We start from the raw sequence: 21,649 nt of genomic DNA, 5'->3' as shown, positions 1-21,649 counted from the left end.
CTGTGATATTTCTGTTTCATGTTTTATTATTTTCCTTTTTTTTTCAGATTACAAAATTGCCATATTTTCTTCATCCAGAATCTTTAATCTATCACATTTCATACCATGACCTTGGAAGGTTACTTATAAAAATGTGCCATACCATTATATTATTTTTGTTTCCTTAGAAAAGAGAAATAGAGAAAGGTTTTAAATGAATTAAAAGCTTAAAATCATCTTTCATTTCCTTATGAAGTACATATTTTCAACATGAAAAATGAGGCAGTTAAGTTGAAAGAGCAATTCTCGAAACGTTTTAGTTCTTAAAAATGCCTAACCTAAACTACTGATTTCTACTGCTAACTTAAACCTCAGGAAACTCCCAACTATTAGTAAACCACTTTTGCTTGCTCAGCCAAGTTTCCATACACCTCATTACAGGCTTCAAGTAAACTGCATAAGGTCACCAACGAAGGCTACATCTTTAACTTAATATGGCCATTTTTCACACAGAAAATCAAAGCCTTTAAAAAAAGTAAAGATAATGAATGGAAGGAGAAAAAGAATAAGGAGAGAATGAGACAAGAGAAACTGAGTTTTAATAATAACATTTGTATGTGGTTGTGTCTATACCTTTTCCTAGTTCTGCCTCTTTTAGAATTTCATTTTTGGAAAGGCACGAAGCAAATCTGACTATAATAACTATGGCTTTATTGGTTTTTGCAAAATAATGATTGGTAAGAGAGAGAGAGGGAGATTTACCGCAAATTTTCAGCAATATATACTATCCTGAAAGAAAACACTGATTTCATTGTGATGGTACAATAAATATGAGTGCCCTTCAAGGAAGCTCATTTTATATAGTGATTAAAAGATATACAAAGCTCCCTGTTCCCACTGGCTTTAATAATTTATGCCAATCTTTGGCAACTTAAGCGGATATTTTGTTTTTCAGCTGTGTGGAAGCATTACATCTCATAGTTAATGAATGAATGGACAGTCCCTATAGAGTTGATGGACCCGGTGCCTCTCCCTTTGCTGATTGGATTAATTTACTGTTCCAGACCTCCAGTGCCCATTCACTACCAGGCCCCAAGCACTTTCTAAAGCAATTATTCTTCCATTTAAAGCCTCTCCTGAAACAAACTTTGGTGATAAAAACAATAATTTCTTTCAGTATCCTGAGTTGCTTTAATGTTAGCAAATAACTCTCCAGAGCCACTTTCACCCTCTAAATTGTTGTTTCATTCTTATTGGAAAGCACAGGACAGACGCATTTTGAGAGTTTGTTGTGAAGCTTCTAAGTAAGATCTCCTTTTGATGGGATTGATTTGGAAACCACTCCAACTCACTAGGGAGGCCTTTACTGCATTCACTTGGAACCGTTTCTAACATGACCTTAAAAATAATTCTTTAAATTTTCCACAGGAGTAAACAAACACAAATTCTCCAAACGTCATTTTTTTCCACTTTGGTAGAGGATAACTGGATTTCTAGCCAATTCTTTCTTCTTGTTTGAATTTTTTATATTGTCAACAAAGTGATAATTGCTATATAAGTCTAATTTTAAAAGAATATTTAAAAATCCACTTTGTATGGAAAGTTTCCAAAGGAAAAAAAACTCTCAGGTTTGGAAAATAGCCAGCAGAATGTAGTTAAATTTGAGAAAACACATTAAGAAGATTTATTTTTTCAGAATATGTTGTATTTGAAAATTAGAATACATAGTCTAATTAATGTTCAATGCTGGCAGTAAAATACAAAAAGGAAAGCAGCCAAGCTTCAATGGCCACTTCTCTAAAAAGAAATAGAAACTTCATCATCAATCAACATGAAGCATTTATTGTGCAATCTATTAAATGTCCATCATTAATCTATGTGTTGTGGAGAATATCAGAAGAAAAGAAATCAAAAGCTTTGCTTCATTGTAAGACAACATGAAACAATTCAGAGAGCTACTTTATTTTTACTCCAGCATCTACTGACCTCAACTTGCTCTGAACCTAAGATTTATTAAGAGGTACTTCAGTGAAAAGACAGAATTTAAATTAACCCTTGAAGGATGACTAGGGTTCTGAATAAAAGGGGTGGGAACATTAGCCTTCAAGGCAAGGGAAAAATACTTACTTTTTAGGGCCATTATTACAGTCTGACTAGAGTTAGGCATACCTATCATATAGTAATGGGAAGTTAGGTTGTCTGCTATGTTGAATCCAGTAGATAAATAGAGATGTGCTGCGATTCAGAGAGTTACCAAATTATTTGAGCAGGGAAATGAGGCAATGAAGTTGGAATGTAGGACAGTTGCAAGAAAGAATTACTGTATACAGACAACAAGTAAAAAAACACTGTAGTAGTCCAGGAGTGACAGAATATAGTATAAGCATAACTAGGGCTCAGGCTTCAAGAACAAAGAGAAAATGATAGAAATGGATGACATTTCAAAGAAGGAAATCATTGTTGACCCACTGGATCTAGGGAAAAAAAAGAATTATTTCAAGATGATTTCATAGAATCCAGCCTAGATAACAGAGAAAAAGGTAGTCTTGGCAGAATCAGGAAAGTTTAGGGGAAGGGTCATTTTAATTAGGATGTGTGAGTGTATATGAGAGAGGGAGAGGGGGGGAGAGAGAGATGGGAAAGGAATGTAGCTGAAATGATAGGTGGGAGAGGACTGATAATACAATGAATTTTCATCTGTAACACTGATTGTGGGGTGATAGCAAGACATTCAAAGGACGATTTCCAAGTGACAGTTGGATAAGATACAGGATAAAAGCAAGAAACAATGGAAATATTCTGAGAAGCCTGAAGCCAACCAACTGCCATTCAGTGGATTTCTGAAAAGGAACAAAACCTTTTTTTTTCACCTACTGAATGCTTTATCTATTATTTACACCATTATGACTTCTTCCATGCCTGTGACATAGGGTTGGTAATTATGTCATATATAAATAAATTCACTTCATAAGTTGCAAAGGGCTATATAAATCTGTATATCACCATTCCATCCTAGGTTATCTTTATATTTTGTTAAAAGCCACTATATCCCCACTCCTTAAGAGTGAGCTTCACAAAGTGACTTCCTTACAAAGAATGCAATATGGAAAAGGAGAAAAGAGGAGTAACTTTGCAGTGGACAAAGTTGACTACAACTACTACCTCAGTCAGGTGATCAAGGTTAACATCAACAGTGATGTCGTGTGGATATTATGAAACTTTGATACAGTGTAATGAAAATGGCACTTCTGTTGTCTTTCTCAACAAAACACCCCATAACCCCAGTCTAATAATATGAAAAAACATCACACAATTCCCAGTTAAGGGGCATTTTACACAATACTTGACCAGTACTCCTCAAGAATGACAAGGTTATCAAAAATGAGGAAAGTCTGAGAAATTGTCACAATAAAAAAAACGTGAAAAGCTCTGAGTACTGAAAGCAACATGGTGTCTTACAGGATCCAGAAATAGAAAAAAAAATTTAGTGAAAACCAAGGAAAGCTTATTACTAATGTAGGGAGTTTAGGTAAAATCATTGTTTCAACATCAGTTCATTAAATGTGACAAACATCCTACACTAATAGGGAAATAACAGGGAAACTGAGGGTAAATCAGGGAGTTATACTGGTTTTGCAACTTCTCTGAAATCTAAAGGTATTTCAAACTAAAAAGTTTGGCTAACAATCAAAGAAAAGACATAAGGAAACAGCATAAAGCAGGCAAAAGGAAAGAGGAATATCACTAAGTCATAAAATTTAACACTTTTTAAAAACTTCAGTATAAATTTCCTAACTAGAATATTCTATTCAAAGGGAGACCTCTTAGGCAGAACAATAAATGTCAGGATCTAAACAGGGTAGATATTTTGGGAACATGCTCTGAAAAAATGAAACAGAACTTCTTAAATGTACTAAAGCAGTTGTTCTAAATGATGTCCATTCTAGAACATGGTTGTATAGATTACTAGATCTTTAATAAAATAATATTTACATTTGAAATGCTATTATGAAATTACTCATCTACAAGGCTTATGAAATGGGATGGGAAAGAAATTTTTCAGACCAAATACTTGAATACATAATTAAAGTTTTACTATTCTCTGCCTTCCTATTACAATCAAAATAATCCATTTGTGCAGTATTTATTATTCCCAATAACTATGATTTTTAGTTAATAAAAATGATTTATCTGAGAATAATTTCTAGAACTTATCCTAAATAGTTAAATAGTCCCTCTAGAAATTGCTATTCTTCCTCCAATTACTATTTTATTCCTTTATCTCCACTTAGAATATATAAGACTCGTTAATGATAACTAATGTGTCACTTGAAATTTCCAGTCTGAATTTTAGACACTGAAGTCTCAAGACCTGGTTAAGAAAATGGAAATAACCACAAATCTTGGATGGGTATATTTTTAAGCCCATTGACGGTTGCAACTACGGCTAGGGGTCTGCAAATTAGGTGTTTGGGTCTCCAACCCTAAACCACTATAAGCAGGAACTTCATTGAGTTTGAAATGAAAGTTAAGCCATATGCAAAGTTTTCACTAGAAACAGAAGAGAGCAATGTTGAATAAGAAGGCTGAGGGTGAAGAGCCATGGCAAATGCAACATTATTAAAAGTAAAGCCTTATGCCCCAGCTTATCACAACACTTGGTTTCCAAATCCCTGGAGAATGTCTCAAATTCTTCACATATTAGATTAATAAAACTGTACGAGATTTTAGTAGTTATTTATTCTGTTTTTGTAACTTTACCTATGATAAAATTGAAGGGTCAAGATGTTCTGCCTAAAGGGCACACAGAGATATAATGAGAACTGTAGTCTCCCAAACCCTAGCTCAGCGCATTCTTTCAATACAGTTTCTACAGTTGTATTTGGAAGACGGTATCCCATGAAAGATGGAAACAGAGACTTAGAATGTGTGTTAGCATACTAAAGACATGGAGAAGTCTTTTAGTTAAAAAAGTAACATTAAAAATGAAATCTCCAAGATTATTATATCATGGAGAATCTTATTTGAAGTGCTACTTTTACTACTGAAGAACACGATTGGGGAAGAATTTGCCCTAAATGGTTCAAAATCATGAAAAGGACCCAACAAAAATTGCCTGTGACAGAAATAGCCAATCCAGCCCTCTTTCAAAACATCTCCCATTCCTTTGACATTCAATAGCTACAACATTTCAAACTGGCTAGCTGGGAATTCTAATTTTTAAACATGAATGAATGCCTAAATGCATTGGGCATTATACTCCACAAGAGGGGGAAGGGTATTAAACACTGAGCTAATGGGGAAATAATCAATAAAAATATCTATGACGTATGAAATATTTTTCTACAACATTATTCTTTTTCTTAGTTTCTTAAGTGAAGATCACTGTGACTGAAGGTAAGGTCAGCCACTGCTCTTGAAAGAAATTTCAGAAATGCCATATTTTTATGCAGTCCAGGAAATGAACATGTTTAATAAAACACAGAAACCATGACCCACTAGAGGGTAGCAACAAACATTTAAAAATAAGTAGAATGAGAGAAAATAGAACAGCCTAGAAAATATTAGAATATGTCATTGCACAGTACTGGTAAGTATATATGCATATATACATTATAATGTCTTGGTGTTAAAGTTTTCATGGTATGTTAAGATAGAAAAATGCAAGTAATACTCTGATCTACACATGATTGAGATATGGAATTTATTTTAAAACCTTTGTGCAGCTGAAATGACTATCAAAAAAACTTAAGCATTGGACTCTTTCTGTCGTGAATACTACCCTATGGACTCACAAAGAGAATTTGAAGACGAATGCATATTGCACCATATTACTTCTGGCTGGGTTATCCATTCTTATATCACATGCTACAAAAAACAAGAATTGGGAGGAGCCAAGATGGCGGCATGAGTAGGGCAGTGGAAATCTCCTCCCAAAACCATATATATTTTTGAAAATACAACAAATACAACTATTCCTAAAAAAGAGACCAGAAGATACAGTACAGTAGTCAGGCTACACCTACATCTGCAAGAACTCAGCACCTTACGAAGACGGTAAGATACAAGCTGCAGCCCAGTGGGACCCGAGCACACCCCCACACCCCAGCTCACTGGCAGGAGGAGAGGAGTTCAAGCAGGAAGGGAGTGGAAGCCCAGGAACGCTAAATACCAAGCCCTAGTCATCCGCACCAGAAGCACAGACACACATTGCGTGATGTGCTGGATATTAGGGAAATGGAACAGTAAAATCTGCAAGCAGGTCCCTGCAGCTGGCGCCCTTGGGACAAAAGAAAAGCTAGCGCTTTTTGAAAGTTTTAAAGGGATAGGGGACTCACAACTGGATGTCAGCGTCCCAGCACACTCAACCCAGCAGCTGGGAATCCCAGGAAACCCCAGGTGCCTTAACCCACTGGGCGACAGCACAGCTCTGAAGCCCCTCACAACAATCAACAGCCTCCCATCCATTGCCCCTCCAGCACAGCCCTACCATAGCAGGGGAACAGCCTGACAGTGGCCGCGCCCACAGCAGCCAACCAGAGACTCCTCCATAGCCACCTGGGCCAGACTCAAAGGCCCTGCTTGCACACAGCAGCCCAGCAGACAGAAGAAGCTGGGACAGGGTGTGAAAGGTCGCCATTCTTCCAGGAGAGTACCCCCAGCATGCCTGCCTCTCCCTGTGGGGCTCTGGGCTGCCCTGACGGCTGCCCCACCCACTGTGGCTCAGGAAATAAAACCGGAAGCTGCTCCCCATGTGCGAGACGTTGTTCTCCCAGCTGACACACATGCCAACTGCCTACAACTACCTCTATCTCCATGAAAAGGCAGAAAAATTTGATTCAGTCCAGACTTACCCAGACAACCCCTGAGAGGGAGCCTGGGGAGATAGACTTAAACAATCTTCCTGAAAAGGAATTCAAAATAAAGGTCATAACCATGCTGATGGACCCATAGAGAAATATGGAAGAGCTAAACAATGAAGTTAGGAGGGAGATTACAGAAATGAAACAATCTCTGGAAGGACTTAAGAGTAGACTGGATGAGATACAGGAGGCCATTAATGGAATAGAAATCAGAGAACAGAAACGCATAGAAGCTGAGGCAGAGAGAGATAAAAGGATCTCCAGGAATGAAAGAATATTAAGAGAACTGTGTGACCAATCCAAACCGAACAGTATTTGCATTATAGGGGTATCAGAAGAAGAAGAGAGAGAAAAAGGGATAGAAAGTGTCTTAGAAGAAAAAATTGCTGAAAACTTCCCCAAACTGGGAGGAAATAATCGCTCAGACTATGGAGGCCCATAGAACTCCCTACACAAGGGACACAAGGAAGACAACACCAAGACACATAATAATTAAAATGGCAAAGATCAAGGACAAGGACAAAGTATTAAAGGCAGCCAGAGAGAGAAAAAAGGTCATCTACAAAGAAAACCCATCAGGCTAACATCAGACTTCTCAACAGAAACTTTACAGGCCAGAAGAGAATGGCATGATATATTTAATGCAATGAAACAGAAGGGCCTTGAACCAAGAATACTGTATCCAGCACAATTATCATTTAAATATGAAGGAGGGATTAAACAATTCCCAGACAAGCAAAAGTTGAGGGAATTTGCCTCCCACAAACCATCTCTACAGGATATTTTAAAGGGAATGCGCTAGATGAAAGCACCCACAAGGCAAAATAGATGTCACCAGAGAAAATAAAATCAGAGCAAAGAAAGCAGACCAACCAAATACTAACTAAAGGCAAAAAAATAAAATGATACTCACCATAGCAGACAAAGGAAACACAAAAGAGTACAGAATAAAACACCTAACATAAAAAGAATGGATGAGGAGGAATAAGAAGGGAGAGAAATAAAGATTCATCAGACTGTGTTTATAATACCTTAATAAGCAAGTTAAGTTAGACAGTCAGATAGTAAAAAAGCTACCCTTGAACCTTTGGTAACTACGAACCTAAAGCCTGCAATGGCAATAAGTACATATGTTTCAGTAATCACCCTAAATGTAAATGGACTGAACGCAGCAATCAAAAGACACAGAGTAATAGAATGGATAAAAAAGCAAGACCCATCTTTATGCTGCTTACAAGAGACTCACCTCAAACCCAAAGACAACATAGACAAAAAGTCAAGGGATGGAAAAAGATATTTCATGCAACTAATAGGGAGAAAAAAACAGGTGTTGCAGTACTAGTATCAGACAAAATAAACTTCGAAACAAAGAAAGTAACAAGAGATAAAGAAGGACATTACATAATGATAAAGGGCTCAGTCCAACAAGAGGATATAACCATTATAAATATATATGCACCCAATATAGGAGCACGAACATATGGGAAACAAATACTACTAAAATTAAAGGTGGAAATAAAATGCAATGCTTTCATTTTAGGAGACTTAAACACCACTCACTCCAAAGGACAGATCCACCAGAGAGAATATAAGTAAGGACACAGAGGCACTGAACAACACACTGGAACAGATGGACCTAATAGACATCTTCAGAACTCTACACCCAAAAGCAGCAGGATACACATTTTTCTCAAGTGCACATGGAACATTTTCCAGAACAGACTACATACGAGGTCACAAAAAGAGCCTCAGTAAATTTAAAAAGATTGAAATTCTACCAATCAACTTCTCAGACCACAAAGGTATAAAACTAGAAATAAATTGTACAAAGGAAACAAAAAGGCTCACAAACACATGGAGGCTTAAAAACATGCTCCTAAATAATCAATGGATCAATGACCAAATTAAAATAGAGATCAAGCAATATATGGAAACAAATGACAACAACAGCACAAAGCCCCAATTTCTGTGGGATACAGGGAAACAGTCTTAAGAGGAAAGTATATAGTAATCCAGGCATATTTAAAGAAGGAAGAACAATCCCAAATAAATAGCCTAAAGTCACTAATATTGAAATTGGATAAAGAAGAACAAATGAGGCCCGAAGTCAGCAGAAGGAGGGAAAAAATAAAATCAGAGAAGAAATAAACAAAATTGAGAAGAATAAAACAATAGAAAAAATCAATGAAACCAAGAGCTGGTTCTTTGAGAAAATAAACAAGATAAATAAGCCTCTAGCCAGACTTACTAAGAGAAAAAGAGAATCAACACACATCAACAGAATCAGAAACGAGAAAGGAAACATCACGATGGACCCCACAGAAATACAAAGAATTATTAGAGAATACTATGAGAATCTATATGCTAACAAGCCAGAAAACCTAGAAGAAATAGACAACTTCCTAGAAAAATAAAACCTTCCAAGACTGACCAAGGAAGATATAGAAAATTTAAACAGACCAATTATCAGCAACGAAATTGAATCAGTTATCAAAAAAGTACCCAAGAGCAAAATCCCCGGGACAGATGGATTTACCTCAGAATTTTATCAAACATACAGAGAACACATTATACCCATCCTCCTTAAAGTTTTCCAAAAAATAGAGGAGGAGGGAATACTTCCAGACTCATTCTATGAAGCCAGCATCACCCTAATATCAAGACCAGGCAAATACCCCACCAAAAAAGAAAATTACAGACCAATATCCCCAATGAACATAGATGCAAAAATACTCAACAAAATATTAGCAAACCAAGTTCAAAAATTCATCAAGAGGATCATACACCATGATCAAGTGGAATTCATCCAAGGGATGCAAGGATGGTACAACATTCGAAAATCCATCAACATTATCCAGCACATCAACAAAAAGAAGGACAAAAACCACACGATCATCTCCATAGATACTGAAAAAGCATTCGACAAAATTAAACATCCATTCATGATAAAAACTCTCAACAAAATGGGTATAGAGGGCAATACCTCAACACAGAAAAGGCCAAATATGACAAACCCACAGCCAACATCATACTTAACAGTGAGAAGCTGAAAGCTTTTCCTCTAAGATCGGGAACAAGACAGGGATGCCCACTCTCCCCACTGTTATTCAACATAGAACTGGAGTTCCTAAACACAGCAATCAGACAAAACAAAGAAATACAAGGCATTCAGATTGGTAAAGTAGTTGAACTGTCACCATTTGCAGATGACATGATATTGTACATAAAAAATCCTAAAGACTCCACTCTCAAACTACTTGAACTAATATCGGAAATTCGCAAAGTTGCAGGATACAAAATTAATACACAGAAATCTGTGGCATTCCTATACACTAATGATGAACTAGCAGAAATAGAAATCAGGAAAACAATTCCATTCACAATTGCATCAAAAAGAATAAAATACCTAGGAATAAACCTAACCAAGGAAGTAGAAGACCTATACCCTGAAAACTACAAGACACTCTTAAGAGAAATTAAAGAGGTCACTAACAAATGGAAACTCATTCTATGCTCTTGGCTAGGAAGAATTAATATTGTCAAAATGGCCATCCTGCCTAAAGCAATCTACAGATTCAATGCAATGCCTATCAAAATACCAACAGCATTCTTCATTGAACTGGAACAAATAGTTCTAAAATTCATATGGAACCACCAAAGGCCCTGAATAGCCAAAGCAATCCTGAGAAGGAAGAATAAAGCAGGGCAGATCTTGCTTCCCAACTTCAAGCTCTACTACAAAGCCACAGTAATCAAGACAATTTGGTACTGGCACAAGAACAGAGCCACAGACTAGTGGAACAGAATAGAGACTCCAGATATTAACCCAAATATAAATGGTCAATTAATATATTATAAAGGATCCATGGACATACAATGGGGAAATGACAGCCTCTTCAGCAGCTGGTGTTGGCAAAACTGGATAGCCACATGTAAGAGAATGAAACTGGATCACTGTCTAACCCCATAAACAAAAGTAAATTTGAAATGGATCAAAGACCTGAATTTAAGTCATGAAACCATAAAACTCTTAGAAAAAAACATAGGCAAAATCTCTTGAACATAAACATGAGCATATGTCCCCGGATAAGGGAAACAAAAGCAAAAATGAACATGTGGGACTATATCAAGCTGAAAAGCTTTTGTACAGCAAAGGACACCATCAATAGAACAAAAAGGCATCCTACAGTATTGGGGAATATATTCATAAATGACAGATCCAATAAAGGGCTGACATCCAAAATATATAAAGAGCTCATGCACCTCAACAGACAAAAAAACAAATAATCCAATTAAAAATTGGCAGAGGAGCTGAACGGACAGTTCTCCAAAGAAGAAATTCAGATGGCCAACAGACACATGAAAAGATGCTCCACATCGCTAGTCATCAGAGAAATGCAAATTAAAACCACAATGAAATATCACCTCACACCAGTAAGGATCGCCACCATCCAAAAGACAAACAACAACAAATGTTGGCGAGGTTGTGGAGAAAGGGGAACCCTCCTACACTGCTGGTGGGAATGCAAATTAGTTCAACCATTGTGGAAAGCAGTATGGAGGTTCCTCAAATAGTTCAAAATAGACATACCATTTGACCCAGGAATTCCACTTCTAGGAATTTACCCTAAGAACATAGGAGCCCAGTTTGAAAAAGACAGATGCACCCATATGTTTATTGCAGCACTATTTACAATAGCCAAGAAATGGAAGCAACCTAAATGTCCATCAGAAGATGAATGGATAAAGAAGAGGTGGTACATATACACAATGAAATATTATATTATTCAGCCATAAGAGGAAAACAAATCCTACCATTTGCAATAACATGGATGGAGCTAGAGGGTATTATGCTCAGTGAAATAAGCCAGGTGGAGAAAGACAAGTACCAAATGATTTCACTCATATGTGTAGTATAAGAATAAAGAAAAACTGAAGGAACAAAACAGCAGCAGAATCACAGAACCCAAGAGTTGACTAACAGTTACCACAGGGAAAGGGACTGGGGAGGATGCGTGGGAAGGGAGGGATAAAGGCAGTGAAGAAAGAAAGGGGGCATTATGATTAGCATGTATAATGGGGGGGCATTGGGAGGGCTGTGCAACACAGAGAAGACAAGTAGTGATTCTACAGCATCTTACTATGCTGATGGACAGTAACTGTAATGGGCTGTGGGGGGGGGACTTGTTGAAGAGGGGAGCCTAGGAAACATAATGTTCTTCATGTAATTGTAGATTAATGATAACAAAATTTTTTTAAAAATTAAAAAAAAAGAAAGACATTAAACAATCTAACAAATGTATGTGACTTTTTAATTGTGCCAAAATTAAAGTTGGCTCTTTAAAAAGCAAAGAATTTTGAAAAATTAGCTGGACAAATCAAGGGAAAAAGAGACAAACATAAATTACCATTATCAAAAATGAAAGACCTTAAAAATTTATAATGAAATATAATAAAGAATTTTATACTACTAGATTTAACAATTTACACGTAATGGACAAATTCTTGAAAACTATAATTTACCAAGCTACCACTTGGTATATAATGATATACCAGACATACCAAGTATGAATAACATTTTATCTAATAAAGAAATTGTATTTGTTGTGAAATTTTCCCACAAACAACATTCCAGTTCCATATGATTTTGCTGGTGAATTTTTTAAGAAAGAAATAACATTAATCTTCAAACTCTTTCAGATAATAGAAAGTAACACTTTGTAACTTGTTTTATTGCAGTCAGCATGACCCTGGTATCAAAATAAACAAAAAAATTACCCACAGAAAAAGATTATAGACCAATGTATTTTGTGAACAGAGACATAAAAAATCAGTAACAAAATATGAATGTGACTCTAACAATTTATAAAAAGGATAATACATCATAAACAAGTGGTATCTGTTCCAGAAAATTCAAGATTTATTATTCAAAAACCATTGTAATTCACCATATTACAGATTAAAGGACAAAACTGTGATTATTTCAATAGATGCTGAAAAAGCACTTGATAAAATTTAACACCTATACATGATTAATACTCTATGTAAATTGGGAAAATCAATTTGATAAAGGGAATCTATAAGAACCTATGACTAATATCACATTTAATGTGAAATAATGAAGCACCATCCCATAATTGGAACAAGAAAAGTATGTTTACTCTTGACTCTCTTTCTAATTGTGCTGGAGGTCCTTGTCATTGAAATAAGATAAGAAAAGAAATAAAAGACAAAGATTTTTTACAAGGCAAAAATACCTCTGCTTGCATATAACATGAATGTTTATCTAGACATAACCAAAGAACCAACTGAAATATTATTAGAATGTAGTAAACTGTGTTTCCAAAAGTAGACACTACAAGATTCTGGTGCCATATGCTGTTACAGAATCTTGTTACTGCCGCACCAGAATCTTTTTTCCTTTCCTTGAAAACTGGACAATTTTGTTACTGACTTAAAAAATATAATGCATAGGAAGTTGTACTGTGGGACTTCTAAGACTAAGTCATAAAAGATGATACATCTTCCATGCATGCTCTCTTTCAACCTCTTGCTCAACCTCACACCCCTCTCTTCCTCATTCTCATAGGAGCCGTAACTGTGGGAGTAAGCTACCATGATATGAAGAAGTCAGGCAGCAATATGAAAAGCCCTGTCTAGGTATTTCAAGTATAGCTCCAGTTATATGCCCAGCCAACAGTCATCATCAGTCACCAGGTAGGTAAGTGAGGCTTCAGATTATTCCAGCTGAGTGGAGCAGAGACACAAGCTATACTAGGGAGCTCCACCAAACTGCAGACTCAAGCAAAATAAATGTTCTTATTGTTTTTAGTTACTAAGTTTGGGAACTTTATCTTATGGATAGCCAAAACCAACACTAGGAAGCAAGTGGTCTTAGTAACAGGTTATAAGTTTACCATATAGAAATCAATTGGATTTTTACATATACTAGCAGTAAACAATTGGTAAGTGAATTTTAAAATAATCTGCATACAATAATGTCCAAAAAGAAACAAACAAAAATCCTTAGGAATAAATTTAACAAAAGAAACAGAAGACCTATATACTATGTCTTAGCTCAGGCTGCCATAACAAAGTCCCATAGACTGGGGGCTTCAACAACAGACATTTTTTTTCTCATAGTTCTGGAGCCTGGAAGCCCAAGACCAAGCTGCCAGCTCTGTCAGGTCCTGGTGCGAGCTCTCCTCCTGGCTGGCAGAGGGCCCTCTTCTCAGTGTCATCACATGGCTTTTGCTCAGTGCTTGCACTGAGGAAGAGAAAGATCAAGCTCTCTGGTATCTCTTTCTATAAGAGCACTAGTTCTTTCAGACCTAATTACCTCTCAAAGGTCCCATCTCCAAGTGCAATCTCATTGGGTGTTAGGGCTTCAACATATGAATTTTGGGGAAATGCGAACATTCCACTCATGACACAATGAAAATTTAAGAGATTGCATAGAAAAACTAAATAAGATTTATATGATCTTCATAGATTAAATATCTACTCTAAAATTTTATTAATTCTCCTCAAGCTTATCTATAGATTTAATGCAATCTAAATCAAAATACCATCAGGACTTTTGTAGAAATCAACAATTGGATTCTAAAATTTGTATGGAAATGCAAATGACATAGAATATAGCAAAATCTATCTTGAATAAAAAAGAACTGAATTAGGGGACTTATTACTAACTGGTAGGAAGACTCACTATAAATCTATAGTAATCAAGACCATAGTCTAAAGATAGACAAAAAGAGCAACAACGGAACAAAATCAAAGACTAAAAATAAACACATGTGTTAGTTTAATTTCTAACAAAAGTGCAAAAGCAATACAATGGGGAAGAGAAAGATTTTTCAATAAGTGATTTTTAACAATTTAATATCCATTTGGGAAAAAATTTGCCTCAACCCTGGCCTCACAACATACACAAAATTTAACTTGAGGTGATACACAGACCTAAACATAAATGCTAAAACTAAACAATTTTTAGAAGAACACATAAAAGAATATAGTCACTATTTGAAAGATAGACTAATGTTTCTTAGGCACATCATAGAAAGCAATAACCAAAAAAGAAAAAATGTGATTAATTAGACTTCTTTAAAATTAAAATTTCTCCAAAGCTTCTACCTAGAATATGACTTAATCAAGGTTATAAACCAGGAGAAAATGTTCACAAAACATACATCTAAGAACTGAAAACCAGAACATGTAAAGAACTTCTACAATTCAATAATTAAAAAACAACCCAATTTTTAAACAAATAGCCAAAAGATTTAAGCAGACACATAACAGCTGAAGCTATATAACTGTCCAATAGCATATGAAAAGTCCTCAACATCATTAGTCCTTAGGGAAGTGGAAATCAAAATCATTATGGCATACTATTACATACCCCTAAAATGGCTAATATTAAAGACTGGTAAGTTCAAAAATTGGGCTTATCTATATTAAGACAACTTGTACTGGTTTGCAGGGGCCAATTCTTACATTTTCAGAATGTAGACCAACTGAACTTTAATGTTACTGCTGAGAATGTAAAGTATAACCACTTGAAAAAACAATTCCACAGTTTCTTATAATTTACACCTTACTTAACATACACCATTCTTAGCCTTACATCTAACTCTATGACCCAGCAATTCCACTTCTAGAAATTGATATATGAGAAATGAAAGCATATGTCCACCAAATAACACTGTATTTGGATGTTCACAGTTGCTTTATTCACAATATCCCCAAACTGGAAAAAGCCCAAGAATCTGTCATCAGAACGTGTCTTAACAGCCTGACATATATCATACACAATGATCATAACTTGGCAATTAAAAGGAACTATTAGTACACATAACATGAAAAACACTCAAGTCAACTTGTAAAGACAAAAAAAGCCTTACACAAAGGAGTTTATATTTATGAATCAATTAATATAAAGTTCTAAAATAGGCAAATTAATCTATACTGAAAAGAAATGAGAGTACTGTTTGCCTTGGGAGCAGCCGGGACAGGAACTACCTAGGAAGGGCAAAGAGGTACTTTCTGGGATGATGATAATATTCTGTGTCATGATAGGAGTTTGGGTACATAAATGTATGCATTTTTCAAGACTTACTGAATAGGATAACTTTGAATTATACATTTCATCATGTGTATACCATACTTAAAAACATATAAATAGATAATATTTTATACACACATACAATCAGATACATGTAAAAGCTGAATTCCAGTTAATGTGCATGCTGAAATTGTTTAGGGGTTTTGTGCACTGATATTTACAACTAATTTTTTAATTACATTTTGAAAACATGGATTGATGAATAAACAGAGAGATGGATAGAGAGGGCCAATATGTGAAAAAGCAAATATAGCAAAATGTCAGTTGTAGAATCTTGGTTTTGAGCATATGTGTGTTCCCTGTATAATCCCTTCAACTTTTTTGTATGTTTAAATTTTTTCATAATACGAATTTGGGAAACATTACAGTTTTGTAAGGACTTTAAAAAGGAAGACATGAAAGCATATAACAGTGAGATTGGATGGAATCAGGAAGAATTTTTTTTTTTTTAAGAGTTGTGAAGTTTTCCATTTTTCTTAAATGAACTGCTGAGGGCTACAAAATGAATAGCTTCCAGAAGTGGTTCTACTCTATCTACATTCAAAGATGTTTATATCCTAAGGTCTTTGTACTGTTTGTGAAGTAGTATCTATGACCTTCCGGTCAGTTCTACTCACTTCGCAGGCATCAGTTTAGATGCTGTGTCTGAGTAGCCCTCTATGCCAGCTTAGGGATCCCTGGTGTCCTATTCCTCTCACCACTCAGCATTATTTCCTTTGTTTCCTTGCTCAGTGTCTGCCCTCCTCAATAGCCTATCAGAGGCATAAGGGCTGTGATCATGTATGTCTTGTTCATCATTATATTGCTAGTTCCTACAATAGTGCTTGGCACACAGCAGGCATTCAACAAATATATATATGGGATAAATGAATTCTGTTGTGTTAATTATTAGAAAATAGTGGGTCATACAGAAAAGTGAATACTATCGACAGCATAGTTTTAATTTCATCTCAGAAAATTCACAGGCTATTTAAGACAAGATCATCTAAACTAATTGGTATCCTGGTTGCATAAAATAATTGCAAGACTTCTTCTATGAGGGCTTTTTCCCCACAAGAAAAGTTAGGTGCTCAAACTGGATAATACTCAACTTAAAAAAAAAAATCCAAGACCAGCCATTGTTTTGAACTCACTTCTTACTCTTTATCTAGCTTCCTTTCTGGACTTCCTCCTGTTATATTCAATGCACACCATAACCTTTAGGCACAAAGTTCAACATGATGTTAATATAATTCTTTCTGGAAAAAAAAAAAGCCCAGAAGGAATATACAATTAAAACCAAGAACCACAGTGTAGTAGCTTTTAACACTGGTGAACTACAAAGAAAAAATGTTAGCACTAGGATAGAAAAAGAAACTATATTACTTTGAACCAGACTCACAGCATGTATAGGATGTCTACCTTAGGAAACAACATAAATGCCTTACAAAGAGGTTGAGACAGTTGCTGTAAAACCAAATAAATTTTTTGCTGCAATAATCCCATAGAAAGATTAATACTGGAAGCAGACATATGGCTCACAGGAGAGGAGTAATGAGATAAAGGCACATGCTGTTAGAGCAGGTGATCTACTAATTAGATTTCAGTGATGTGGTTCATAGGTGTTTAGATGGAAATTATCTTAAAATATGCAAAAGAAATAAAGCAGAGAAGCAAGGAAAATGATGTGGAGCCATGATCTAAATGAAATCATGATGATGGAGCCGAAGAAGGTTTTATAAGACTGTTGTTAGCAAATAAAAGCAGTTTGTCATGTAATATCAAAATCTCAATAGGATTCAGTGAGTAGAGCAATCCAAGAACTAGAAATACAAAAGATATTATTGTCACTTCATCAGTTTTCATATACTTTTATAAAGTCAGATATAGTTATTGAGTAGACCCAGTAACTATTCATATGTATAATCTATTTTATTGTCCATCATAGTAATCTAAGATAATTATATCCTGGAAAATAGGGCTCAGACAAACTAAATGACTTGCCTAAGGACACACACCTTTAAGCAGCAGAACTGGGGCCCAAACTTAGGGTTGTCTAGTTACAAAGCTAACGGTCCCTAATCCTATGCATATACTCCATCTTGTACCATAGCACTGAAGTCATATGCAACTTGGAACACTCTAAGGAAATAAAAATTAATGTATGTATTTTATAATTCATGCTTACATCACATTACACAGATAGAGCTTTTGGTAAGGGTCTTAACCTACAAGAAAAGCACTTGTTCTGGGTTAGTTACTTGAGGTGAGACTTTATATTGTACTTTGAACTTAAAAATATACACCTGAGAAACTTGACTTTTCTTAAGCAATTTTTTAATGTCCCCATGACTGCAATGCTACAAAACCACTAAAGTTTTTATTATTTTAAACTGAACCACTGATACCAGCTCTTACAACACTGAGATACAATGGAAATGTTTGAAGTTTGAGGAAGTAGTAAAACTATCAAATTATTCCTCAAAAAACCTTAAAATTTTTAAATGTCAAGGCATTTAAGAAAGCATACAAACAGAGAGAAAAATCATTTCTTAGTAATTTCTTTAAGATAATTTGGGTAGCTGAAATACATTTATACCTGATAAAAATAATTCACCCACAGTTTTTGTTTTTTGTGATATTAGTAAAACACTACAATCAAACGTTCTGAATTATACTGACTATTCCATGTGTTCTGGCTAGTCGATGGATTTGAACTTTTCTACCCAAGAGCAAACATCTGTTATACCAAGTAAAATTAATGAATTTATTTAGCAATAAACAAAAGTTTTAAAAGTACTCCCTTGGTTGAAGAATTAATTTATATGTAATTAAAGATTAGTAAAAGAAAATCAGTCCATTGGAAGTATGGCTAATGGGAATTTTTGACCAAAGTCTTTTTACAGAAATAATTGATTTTAAGTGTGTAACAGTATCCCTAAGTCAAAAACACCTGAAAAAATGAAGACTGGCTCTCCCTGCTGGTCTGCTAACTCCTAACAGAGACAATCATTTGAAATACTAATAGTTAACACGTATTCAGTACCATCTGTGTACTAAGTGGTATCTCACTTTTCATGTGCTATTTCGTTTGAAAAATAAAAGACATATTATAAAGAATACTTGAATCCAGGATGAGTTGAATATGAAAAGGTCTCTAAAGGCAGAAGGATGCATAAGAGAGAGTTCAATCTTTTAAGCCATCTGTCTGAGCAGCTAGGGGCAGCCTCAGGGTAGAGAAAATGAAGAGAGAACTGGGGCGTGGTCTCAAATACAGCTGTGGGGAAGATCTCTGACCCCTGCTGCTAAGGGAAAAACAAAGTGAATTTGCAGCCCAAAGAGTAATGAGTGCGTTAAATCAGGTTGTCTAAAAATAAGTTCTCTATTCACATTGATACTTAGAATAACTTACTGGTTGACTTGAAAGACACTTTGTAAACATACTTGAATTTTGTAAGAAATGATGAAATGATACTATACCAAGATGGATCAATAGTTAATGAGTGGAAACTCAGAAAGTTACTTAGGCTTTAAATATGTGATTGGGTCAATCTTTCTTCTCCTAGGATGAGGGAAATTATTCCCACTCTTACCTAATTTCAAAAGGAATTTAACACCCCCACAAACCCTGTGCTCCCAACACTTCAAAATCACTCCGCTCTTGACTGAATTAAAATAAACCCCTCTAGCCTCTGTGCTGCTGAAGGCTCTTCTTCCTTGGATCCCATGTATGAGCACTTTCACCTGACTTACCATATTCATCTGAGAATTTCTTAAAAGAGCTACAATATGTGAAGCACTGTACTAGATGCTGGAAAAACAAGTTTACATGGCAGATTAGCTTCCAAATAAGGTCCTTCGAGCTCCAATTCTCAGTTCCTGTGACATTAGATATTCCAAGAGTACAGTTATCACAAATGGACAAGAGAAACAGAACAGACCTCTTGATAGTAAGTGATTTTTAAAAACACAAAGCATGTAGGCAGTTAATAAGCTAAACACCTTTTTTATAAGGCTGCTTCATATCAAGGTCAAATCTTTTGTCCTTGAGGTAAGGAAAGCAGTTGCCCAAACTGACTGACTTTGACTTTCATAAAGTATGTGTTTATGTTCATGCATTTATTTCCTGGCAATCATTTATAGGGAAGCTACAATGTTCAAGGGACCAAGGAAAGTGCTGAGATTAAAGATAAAAATATAGATAGGCTATGGACCTGTCATTCAAGAGGATACAGCATATGCCTATAAATAATTATGATACAAAGTGGCAAGCGTATTGAAACATGAAAATATGCAGGATTAAGCTGAGTGTATACACACAAAATTTCAATGTATATTATTTCTAAGTAGTCTCTCTCTTGTGTTTGTAACTATGTTAAGTAAGCATTCCACTGTAATTATTGTTTTCATTTCAGTAATGGGTTATAATTCCATATGACACCTAGAAGTTAAGGTAGAGACAGTAGGATGTAAATGTATATGCTAAGTAGGCACAGATAAGAGTATGGCGAGGGGCTCTGGCATGGCCTGAAATGCAAGCAGCTGCTGTGGGGAGACAGGGAAGGAGACAGTTCATGCAGTAAATAGAGCAGCTCTTAGGAGAACTGAAGGTCTGATGGAGTGGTCTCACTATAGGAGCATCAGCCATTGAAAACTACCAAGTCTTAGCTTTCTTATCTGTAATTCAAGGCAGGAAGCTTTTGACTGCAGGATATTTAGGTTTCTTCTTAACTCCAGCCTCTCAAATTCCATTAGACAAGTAGACTCACGGACTCCATGCATCATGAGGCTTAGTCATCACTGCATTCCCCATGCCAAGCACAGCACTTGGGCTCAGAGCAGATCCTCAGAAAACACTGATTCAGTGAGTGAATAAGCAATAGAATAGTTTGTGGGTGGCACTTTAATAATTAATGTCCACCACCTTCTCTGCTTCTTCGCACCTCCTCCTCTGGGTGAGCAACCATTCTGATTTGCCTAGGACTCCCCCAGTTTTAGCCTTCAAGCCTCACTTCGTGGGAAAACCATCAGCCTCAGACAAACCAGGATGGTTGGTCACAATTCCTTCTCTCTACTTGCCCTACTTATGTTTCAGGTATGTCCAAGGAACCTATAGACCTTATGTAAGCCTACTAGGGACATTCATGACTAATGACAGTGCTTTAAAAGGCCCTCAGAAGATCTGTTCCAAGCTGAAAGATGTGAAGAGACATTTCCATTAAGTCTTTATTTTTAAAGCAGAAGCATCCAAGGAGCAGAAAAATTGAGTTTCGATGGCTATAAAAAATTATTTTGATTACTTTCTTTTAAGGAAAAACTCATGTTTCTCATTTTTTATCTTTTTTTTTTATTTGGTTAGTTAAATGCACTCAAGTGGTCTTACACTGTAGTGATTCAAGACCAAAGCTATAATTTAAAGAATCATAGTTTCAGTTAAACTATTAAACTGAGGAGCATGAGGCTAGGTGCTCACAAAGTCCTGCCTGCTTCTTCCAAGAGGTACGTAAATGCGGGAAGGGGCAGTATATTTGCAAAAGAGAAAATGGAAGTGCTTTTGTAAATACAGAAAACATGCAGGTTCTAACTAGAAAGGATTGGCTGTTGACATGAAGGGTAGCCCACCATCTAGGTTTACTCAGGACTGAGATTTCCTGGAATGTTGCATTTTCTGTGCTATAATTGGACAATCCTAAGCAAACTGGGATGA

This window comes from Manis javanica, chromosome 1 (genome assembly GCF_040802235.1).
Source record: "Manis javanica isolate MJ-LG chromosome 1, MJ_LKY, whole genome shotgun sequence".
Lineage (NCBI taxonomy): Eukaryota > Metazoa > Chordata > Mammalia > Pholidota > Manidae > Manis > Manis javanica.
The sequence above is the reverse complement of the archived record's forward strand: the minus strand, read 5'-3'. Positions refer to the sequence as shown.